Here is a 9,677-nt window from a genome sequence, read left to right as displayed (position 1 = left end):
GTGTGTGTGTGTGTGTATATGTCTGTGTGTGTGTGTGTGTGTGTGTGTGTGTGTGTGTGTGTATATATACACACATACACACACACACATATATGTGTGTGTGTGTGTATGTGTGTATATATATGTGTGTGTATATAGATGTGTGTGTGTGTGTGTACATGTGTGTGTATATAGATGTGTGTGTGTGTGTGTGTGTGTGTGTATATATAGATGTGTATATGTGTGTGTGTGTGTGTGTGTGTGTATATATATATGTATATATATGTGTGTGTGTGTGTGTGTGTGTATATATATATATATACACACACATGTATATATGTGTGTATGTATATAAGTGTGTATGTATATGTGTGTGTGTATATATATATGTGTATGTGTGCGTGTATATATATGTATGTGTGTATATGTGTGCATGTATATAAAAAATTATTATTCTCACACACACACAGAGCAAATAATGACGTCTGAATTTTTAAACTGGTTTCTGTATATTGTAACAGAACACAAGATGTTTTACATGACTGTAATTCTGAAACCTTGGCATATACTAAGTGGTGACCAGCTGGTGGCATGTGTGCCACAAGTGGCATGGGCAAATTGTATGGCATGCAAGCTCTTAGTGGTCAGTAAAGGGGGCACCAGAATAAAGACAGGGGGACCTGAGCTTCCAGTTGCATGGAGTGAAGCAGAGCAGGACCAGGACACTGCTGTGAAAGGAGGCGTGTCAGGTGTCAGTGCCAAGAGCCAGGTTTGCCCTTCCCTGGCCCTTCAACTGCTACTGAATTAAGAGCTTTGATTCCTCACTCACCATATAAAACTGCAATACCTGTGGGGCCAGAGAAGCATCCTATTGCCTGTTCTGTATATCTGAAAACAGAAATAATTTTTCAAAAAATGTGCGCTCTTCATCTATGCAAAATATCAAGTCGAAGTGAAAGTTTCCCAAAGGGAAAATATAACATATATAAAATGTGGCTCTCCTGGGGCATCAGCACTGCTGCTGTCAGGTAGCAGTAAAACCATTGGCTCTGGTTGTGCCAATACCCTCCTCAGGAGTGTTCATGGACAACTTAGTTTTGCACTTAGTTATTGTATGTCAAAACTGCACTTCTTTAATTCTCTGTTTCTCAAAGTCCTCATTAAGACTTGTATCCTACATTCATTGGATATCTGCACAGTTAATGCTCTACAGCTTATTGGTTTGGTAGGTTATATTAAGCATACATTTTCCTATCTAGTTTACCCTTCTGAAGAATGTTTGTACTTCTGCTAAAGTATGGACACCAGTGATAAACTCAGCCTCATCCTTGCTATTGCCTACTTTTCAAGTCTTACTGTACTAAATTCTTCTTGTGCTACACTGATTTTATTACATGGAATTCATTATTTTGCTTGTTCAATGTTAGTTTTTCAGCTTTATCACTTCCTAAAGCAGCTAGGATCTTCTGCTCGTGCTTTTCTATTGTTTGTTAGGGCTGTGTGAAGCTTCAGTCCCTGATTCAATTTGGCGGAGATTTGGCCTGATTCAGTAGCTGAATCTCTGAATCTGACTTGAGACCCTTTAATCTGTCTGAACTGAATCAGAACCCTCCAAATCAATTCAGAGAGATTCAGAAAGATTTGGACATAGACACAGCTTTAAATGTTTTTTCTACATACCTCAAGATACTAGGTGGCATCCTACAGGAGCATGGGGGGCTCCCCAGCGTGCTTGGCAGCAGACTTAGAAGTGGACCAGAAGCACTTCCAGGTCTGCTGGGGAGTGTGCAGGGGGGCCCCCCTGCTTCCCCCCAGCTTGGCGACTGGTGCCTCCTGGGTCTGGGGGGGAACCTGGGATCCCCCTGCAGCCAATTGCCAAGCTGGAGGGGAATGGGGTAGCCCCCCGCACACTCGGTGGTAGATCCAGAAGTGGCCCAGAAGTACTTCTGGGCCACTTCTGGGTTCACTGCCGAGCATGTGGGGGGCCTCCCTGTGCTCCTGTGAGATGCCCCATCCACCCCAGCATCGCTGTGTTCATGAGCCACACCTGGTACCTCAAGGTAGAGGTACCTTAGAAAAAATATTTAAAGCTGTGTCTGTGGCTGAATCGCTGATTCTCCATATCAGCATCGATTCTTCAGATTCGTATTCAGCTAAATCAAATCAAGGACAGTGATCTGTATCAGCGAATCAAATCACTATCCCCAATCCGGGCCGAATCTGACTTCGAATTGAATTACAGCCTTTTTCACACACCCCTACTGTTTGGCTCTGGATCAAAAGATCATCTGTGTAAAGCTTAGTACCCTCAATGCCAGGGGTGGCAAACATGCAGCTCCGGAGCCACAAGTGGCTCTTCAGAAGTTAATATGTGTCTCCTCGAATCTTTGCAGAAGTACACAGTGACCAATTTCCAAATGGAAAGGTCAGGGGTCATGGAAATGCCACAAATGGAAGTTGGTCAATGTGTGCTTGTGCAAAGATTCAAGGAGATGCGTATTAACTTCTGAAGACCTGCATGTGGCTCTGAAGCCACAGGTTCCACTCCTGCTCTATACAATTAAAAATATATTGTGTCTTCTGATTTCTGAGTTTGAGTATTCCAGTAATCCTGAATGTCTTTGCTTCAGATTCTGGTTGTGATCTGGCCTCTTTCAAGGACTTTGTTAACCTCCTAATATTGTAGGGCTGGGTTTTACTCCTTAGATCAGTAGCAATCTTATGCATTCATTTTCTTTTTGAACCCTCTGATAAAAATTTTACTTTCTCTCAAGTTTCATTTGCAAGGTTATTTCTGTAATACAATTTCATAGCTGGCCTCTTCTCCGTTGGCTGCAAAGTAATAAAAACATAAGCTAATGCCTACAGTTTACATTCCTTTCCAAAAGGAAATTTGGTCATGGCTAATGCTCATTTGGACTTCCTGGGACAGCCATAGTAGAAATGAGGTGGCTGGAATCAGAGGCTAGACCTTGTGAAGCCACAAAACTCTCCCTCATGAAAAGCTAACCTTGGGCCTAGGGCCTAGGCCCTTGCAATGGATAATTCCAGAGGAAACTGTGTAAACTATGAAAGTCTAATGCCATCCTGGAAAATCCACAATACCATGATAAAAATATTTTTAGAGAAGATGGCTAAAAAAAAAAAAAAAAAGAGATACATCCAATAAGGCTTTATGATTTAATTTTACACAATTTTTTCAGGCAATGTAATGATCAGTATTTTGGATATAGTTACAAGCTTTGACACCCAACCATGCTCTTAATTAAAAAAAAATCCTGCTATAAAAGATTAAATAAGTAGTCTGGCTTTCTTTCTTTCAAAAGAGATGAATAAACTGCAGGTCCTATTATAGTCATTGGAGACCTCAGTGACTCTACTGCTTTCATCATCATGTGAACTTGGATGGAATTACAAAAGAGAAATAATAAAGTGATCTTAAGGGGTGAGGGAGAAAATCTGATAGTGAGCTCTTTCAATGACTGATTCAAAGCTTAGTTTATAGGTAAAATCAGTTAAACATTTTTTTAATGAAGTTAATAGAAATCTGTAACTACCTTTAATGGAAAACAGTCAAGGAAGTAAAAATGGGAGGAAAGTAAATTTCACCCTTATCATTGTTTCCTTTCCTCTCAGTATTTATTTGATTTATTTGGTGCCCTTCTCAACAGAGGCTCAGAGTGGTTTACAATAGGAGAACATAATAATTTGTAAAACAGGAAAAACATTTATGAATCAGGATAGAACGTAACATAGAAACCCACTGCGCTTTGTAGAATCCCAGCCTAGCTTTGTTTCTAAATGTATGCCTAGAAAGAAAGATATTACAGCACTTCCAAAATATGTCCAAGCTTGAGCTCTGGTAGCCTCAGAGAGGGAATTCCAGAGCTGAGGGGTAAGTACTGATAACCACCCACAGTTTTTTGCCAAGTGGAGTTGGTGAATTGAGGGTATTTGCAAGTGATTCTGTCAGCCAACCCTAAAGATTCTGAACAAAAGGGAGAAGGTAGTTCCTTAGGTATGTAGGGCTTAGGTACTTTAGGGCCTTACAGGTCAAAACAAACTATTTGAATTACACCCAGAAAGCTGTTGGGAGCAGTTATGATTCTGGAGCACTGGAAGTCAGTCATAGAAGCAGTTAAAAATCTAAAATAAAAACTATACAATGTAGTTTACATAAGTTCTGCAGTTCATATTTTTTTAGTTGGCTTACATCTGGATGGAGTTCAGTACTGCTATTCTTCTTGCTCCATTCTGCTTTGGACCTGAAATCATGCAGGAATAAAAACCATATACAAAGTTGAGAGGGCTATCTGCATGGTGTTTTTCTACTGAATGCAAGAACTGATTTAACTAGGACCTTATATAAAGGTGTAAATTAAATGGCTGGTTCAAAGCAGTATAGAACAAAGAGAATTCAAACTGAATGAGAGAGATTTTATTCTTAGAACAAGCATAGAGATGGGATAAAAGAAAAGTACCTTTTAAATAAATAGGAAAGGAAGCATAGGAAAAGAGAATAATTTTAATTGTTGATTTTATTTTTAAGTATGGATTATTCAGGTTTTTAAAGTTATCATTTGAATTCCTTAAAATGTGATTGGCACAACAGAACGGAAGGACCAGAGCCCTGCCCCATGTTTGCAAGCAGGCCCTGTTTCTGTAAGTACACATCTGAGTAACTTTAAGCGTTTAAGCGACCCCTTTTATCTAAGGCTAGGATTTTCTCTTACTTCCAGGTGAAGTACTCAGTTGTCTCCAGGTTGGAAGCGTCTGACTTCTCTGATTTATCACTACATTTTTCTTGAATGTGACTTTCTGTGTGCATAGAAAGTATCCAAAAAAGATGCAAGAACTAGAAACAGGACTGGCACAGGCATATCAGATCAGAAATGGAAGCTACCATGAATATTGGTGAGATCATGAAGGACAGAGGAATAAGTTTTACCTCCTAAAAATGTAAGGCTGACTTAGCAAAAACTACATGCCATTTAAAAATAGGAAAAGTATATCGTCAAAATATGTAAAAGTGTGCGGAGTACTTGGATCAGACTTGTAATGGAGATTTTTTTTTCCATATATTGCTGCAATGAAACAATAATTTTTATACTTTGGTTGTAATCCCTTTCCTTGCACTACTGATCTGGTGAATTTTGCATCAAATTAATCAAACTGGTTGCTTTTAGTGAATATCATTAGATTTCAGGTTCAAAATAGGCATGAAGCAATTCTTACTCATTGGTTCACCATATTTCCACTAATGTTCAAGATCAGTGGTATCCAACTGTAATGGACTGGATGACCTCATTTCTGGTGGAGGAGTAACAGCTTGATGTTGTAGCTTCCAGAACCTAGAGACCTAGAGGGTGAATGCAGCCACTGCTCACTCCTTTTATCCCTGCTGCTGATTTTTACTTGCCAATGATGACCAAAGACTAAATTAAGTGATAGTTCAGGGATGGAAGGGGGTGAGCAGGGGTAGCATTTGCCCCTGGCTTTTGAAGCCATGCCAATGCAGCAGCTCTGGCAGATGCACTAAAAGATTGCAGGTAATGATCAAACATCCAGTTGGGTAGCTCTGTGTGTTGAAGGTAAAAATGTGTTGGTAGTGTTGTTTTTCTACTGCTTTGTCTGATAAGATTAATTGGAAAGAATGCTGGAATTATTCCCACATTCTTCAGGGTTGGACTCTACCATTATATTCAGTCAATTCTTCTGGGGTGGAGATGGCTTGAAATCTTTTAGCCTGAGACTTGAACCTTTTCCAAGTGCAGTTAGCTGTGTTTGGATAGGAAGAAAGGATCCAGTTGTCTGGATACTGGTTGGGCTGTATAAAGATTTTATTTTACAGAGTAAGGTCATTTGTCATTTGACTGTCATGTTTATGCTTTGAAAAGGTTTGCTACCCTTTTGGAGTTCAACTTTGTGTACTGTTGCTTTGGTGGGGGCGGTGGAAGGGAAAGTCACGGTCAGGCAGAAGATGAAAAGATGTCAAATATTATTCCCCCCTTGATGGCTCAGTCATCTGCAGGTTGTATATTTTTTATAAGACTATTAATTTTTTTTTCTTGAAATGTCAATTCTATCCAAGCTCCTGTGTAAATTCTAATTATTTTGCTCTTCCACAACCAGTTCTATGCTAGGTGATGAATACATTCATAGATAATAATTTGGACTATTTTAAACCCACAGGAGATGCACTGTCCCATAATAGTAAAATGTCTAATCACAATTGCTGTTACTATGGTGATAGGACTGGGTTAAGAACTGGATGCAAGACAGCAAAGCCCCTCTTAATTTTTCCCCCAATCTTTTTTGCCCCTCAGGTAGTGCCCTTTGGAGAGAAGATTTTTCAATGCATTGAAATCACCCTTTTAAATAAATAAGGATTTTATAAGAGTCTTCCTGACTATTTACTGAGATTTTATTTTTCTTTTAAAAATATTTTGCATATTAATAAACAAGGATAAAGAAGTACTACATGCAAGAGTATGTGTGTGCATTCATGTGTGTCAGACCAGTTATTGAAACCATATTGGCAAAATAAATCTGCTTTGCCATTACTGAAGTAAACGCAGATCCTGAAGGGCCCTGCAAGCACTTTCACATGCACTTAATTCTAAGCAAGTAAGTAGTCCCATTGACTTGAAAAAAAACAGTGTATAAATTCTTTGTAAGTAGTGTTGTTCTAGCTATTGGTTTATGGTTGTTACCCACCCAGGTGTGACTGATTTTATACATTGGCCACCCATTATATGGATGATGTCGTTTCTTAATTTTATGTTTAAATTGGATTAGTCCAGAAACAAAGCTCCACAGACAAGTGTCCAGCAAACAACACATTGGCTACCATGGGCATCTCATTTCTGTTCACCAACATCCCCCATGGGGATGAATTGCAAGCCATAGGAACATTGTCCTCAACAATAGCACTATTTTGTTTTCCATCACAGCCTTCTGTGTTGTCCTCACACACAACTGTTTCAGATTTGAAGATTCACTGTACTTACAAATGCATGGTACTGCCATAGGCACATGCATGGCTCCCCAGTATGTCAACACATTCATAACAGATCTTGAAGTTTTTTTTCATTCGTAGCTGTTCTCTCATCCCCCTAGTATACATGAATTATATTGATGACATCATTATGTGGATGCATAGGAAGGAAACTCTAGAGTAATTCCACCAGGACATTGACAGCTTCCACCCCTCCATCAAACTGACACTTAAATACTCCACGCAGAAAATTAATTTAATGGATACCATAGTGAAACTTTGCAGTGGTCACATTGCCATCATATTGTACCTGAAATCAGCTGACTGCTACAGTTACCTCCATGCCACCAGCTTTCATCCTAAGTACAACATTAGATCCTTTGTGTACAGTCAAACTCTGTAGGGGAACCATTTCCCTTCTGATTCCACCACCTAGGATGCATACCCTAGGGATCTGGAACAGGCCTTCTACATTTATAGTGCAATATGAAAACTATAACCATTCACTTAACAGAGCCACACTCATCTGGCTCCTATACACTGCAGTATCATCTCTGTATGTCATGCCATACCTGACTCAGGGTCAGGAAAAGCAGCCAAGGTCTAAGGGGAGCATGCCGAGTTGGAGTGTAGGAAAGCTAGGAGATGCATCTGGGGAACAGAGCCTGAGATCCAGTGGGTCAAGCAGAACTTGAGGTCAGGAAGCTAGCCAGGCCAGATATCCAGGAAATCAAATTGGAATTGGGTCAAGTACCCAAAGGGTCAGGTCAAACTCAGGGTCCTGGAACAAGCCAGGTCAGGTTTCCTCCTACTGAGTTAATCTGTTCTCTTTTTGCCTCTCAGCTGTGTCGCCTCCCACTCTCATTTCCTTTTGATTTAAAACCATTTCTTTCTGCAGTTAATTCCTGGTATCCGACAAAGTAGTCTGTCACTAACAAAAGCGTATTCCCCTCTGAACAGGTTATTCCCTAAGGTGCTGACCTCACTGCCCCTACCTTTTGGCTTGACTTCAGACTAACCTGGTTCTAGTCTTTATTTGGTTTGAAGTAGTTCATGGAATATTGTGATCATTATGAATATTTAGACATCGAACTTGCAAGAATGTACAAATATACATCATTTTATTCATGTGAATAGTTTTGTTGATTTCACTAGAGATTCTTACATTCATGAAATTAAACATATATGTAAGGAATTTCAGGTTTGGACACATTTTCATAAGTTCATTTTTTTTTTTTTTGTTAATTATTTCCATACAATACTTCCAGCAATAAATTTATCAAAAAGTCCAAGGTGGAATCAATTAAATCTATACAGGCTTCTCTAAATTCTGCAGATTGAACTGATACCGAACATAACAAATATTTACTGTTTGGTTGGTAAAACAAGCAGAGGCCTGAACTGACCTAGGCCAAAAGCTGGGGTGGGGAGAGGGGGAGAAGGCTAAAGCAAGCCTCCCAGCCTGCTGGCCAGCTGGGCTGTCCCTGATTGGCTGGCCAGCACATGCCCCCAACTCCTTGCTGCCCCCCACAGGGGAGGAGACAGTCGACTGCCCACAGCCAGCCCCAAGCAGGACATCTGTTCATGTGCGGCAGAACCCCAGGCCCTTGAAGGGTTTCTCCCAGCTGGATCAGGCCCTGGTCTGCCTAGCTGCAGGGAGTGGTGATTCCCTCCTGTGTGGCTGGGCCACTGTGTCACTGATGCATGGGGGAGGGGGAGCCCTCCCACCCCAGGCTCAGCCCCCCAAGCTGGAGTCTTCCCAGCTGGGGGGGAGGGGTGGGCCCCAGTGTTTTCCTCATCCCTCCCCAGCCAGATGAGCTCCGTAGAAAGAAGGATCAGGCCCCACTGCCCACTATGTTGTATTTGCTGCCACTGGTGTCAGGCTCTGGTGGGATATGTTAGGCAGCCAAAAGGCTTGAGGTGGGGATGGGAGCATTTCATAGAGGTCAGGATTAGGCCCTACCATCTGGTGCTATTCCCCAGAGCTGCCCATCACGCAGCCCAGAGCTTGGCATCAGCAGCAACTGACAAGATACAGCAGACTGCCCTGGGGGAATCACACCAAGTGGCAGGGTGAGGCTGGGTGGGGGGAGAGGGAACACAGGGAACTTCCCCCTGCAGTCCCCCCATGGCAGACCCCAGCAGAGCACCCAGGGCCAGGATGGGAATTTTTTCCCCTGCCTCCTCCCTACCCACCCCCAGCACCTGACAGGTTGAGCTGATCGGGGTGGGTAGGGTAGTGAGTTCCCAGCTGGGCAAGGCTAGGCTAGGGACTCACTGGGGGACCCCCCCCACCATGTCTTCCCTCACCATGGCAGGTCCTAGCAGGGAGGGTAGGGCCAGGATGGAAGTCCATTTTACTCCATCCCAGCCCCCACCTCCCTGGAGCCTGACAGGTGGAGTGAGCAAGGGGCAAACTCCAAGCTGGGTCAGGTTGGGCTGAGGAGAAACCCCCCGTGCTGCACCCCTCTCAGGAGATCCCAGCAGGAGCAGCAGAGCTGGGGTGTGGTCTGTTTCTCTGCTGCTTGCCCCCAGCATGGGGTCCAGTGCCCACGGAAAGCCCTGTCTCTCTTCCCCACGTGCCCCCACACCCCATTTCCATTCTTGGGCTGCTTGCTTTCTGGCTGGGGGCTGAGCAGAGAGCAGCAAAGGGGTTTAGTTCCTGGGGGACCTGTTGTTACCAAATTTGCCCGCTACTTTG

The sequence above is a fragment of the Gavialis gangeticus genome, unplaced genomic scaffold (genome assembly GCF_001723915.1).
Source record: "Gavialis gangeticus isolate Ggan-Ray unplaced genomic scaffold, GavGan_comp1, whole genome shotgun sequence".
Lineage (NCBI taxonomy): Eukaryota > Metazoa > Chordata > Crocodylia > Gavialidae > Gavialis > Gavialis gangeticus.
This window is presented reverse-complemented; position numbering follows the sequence as displayed.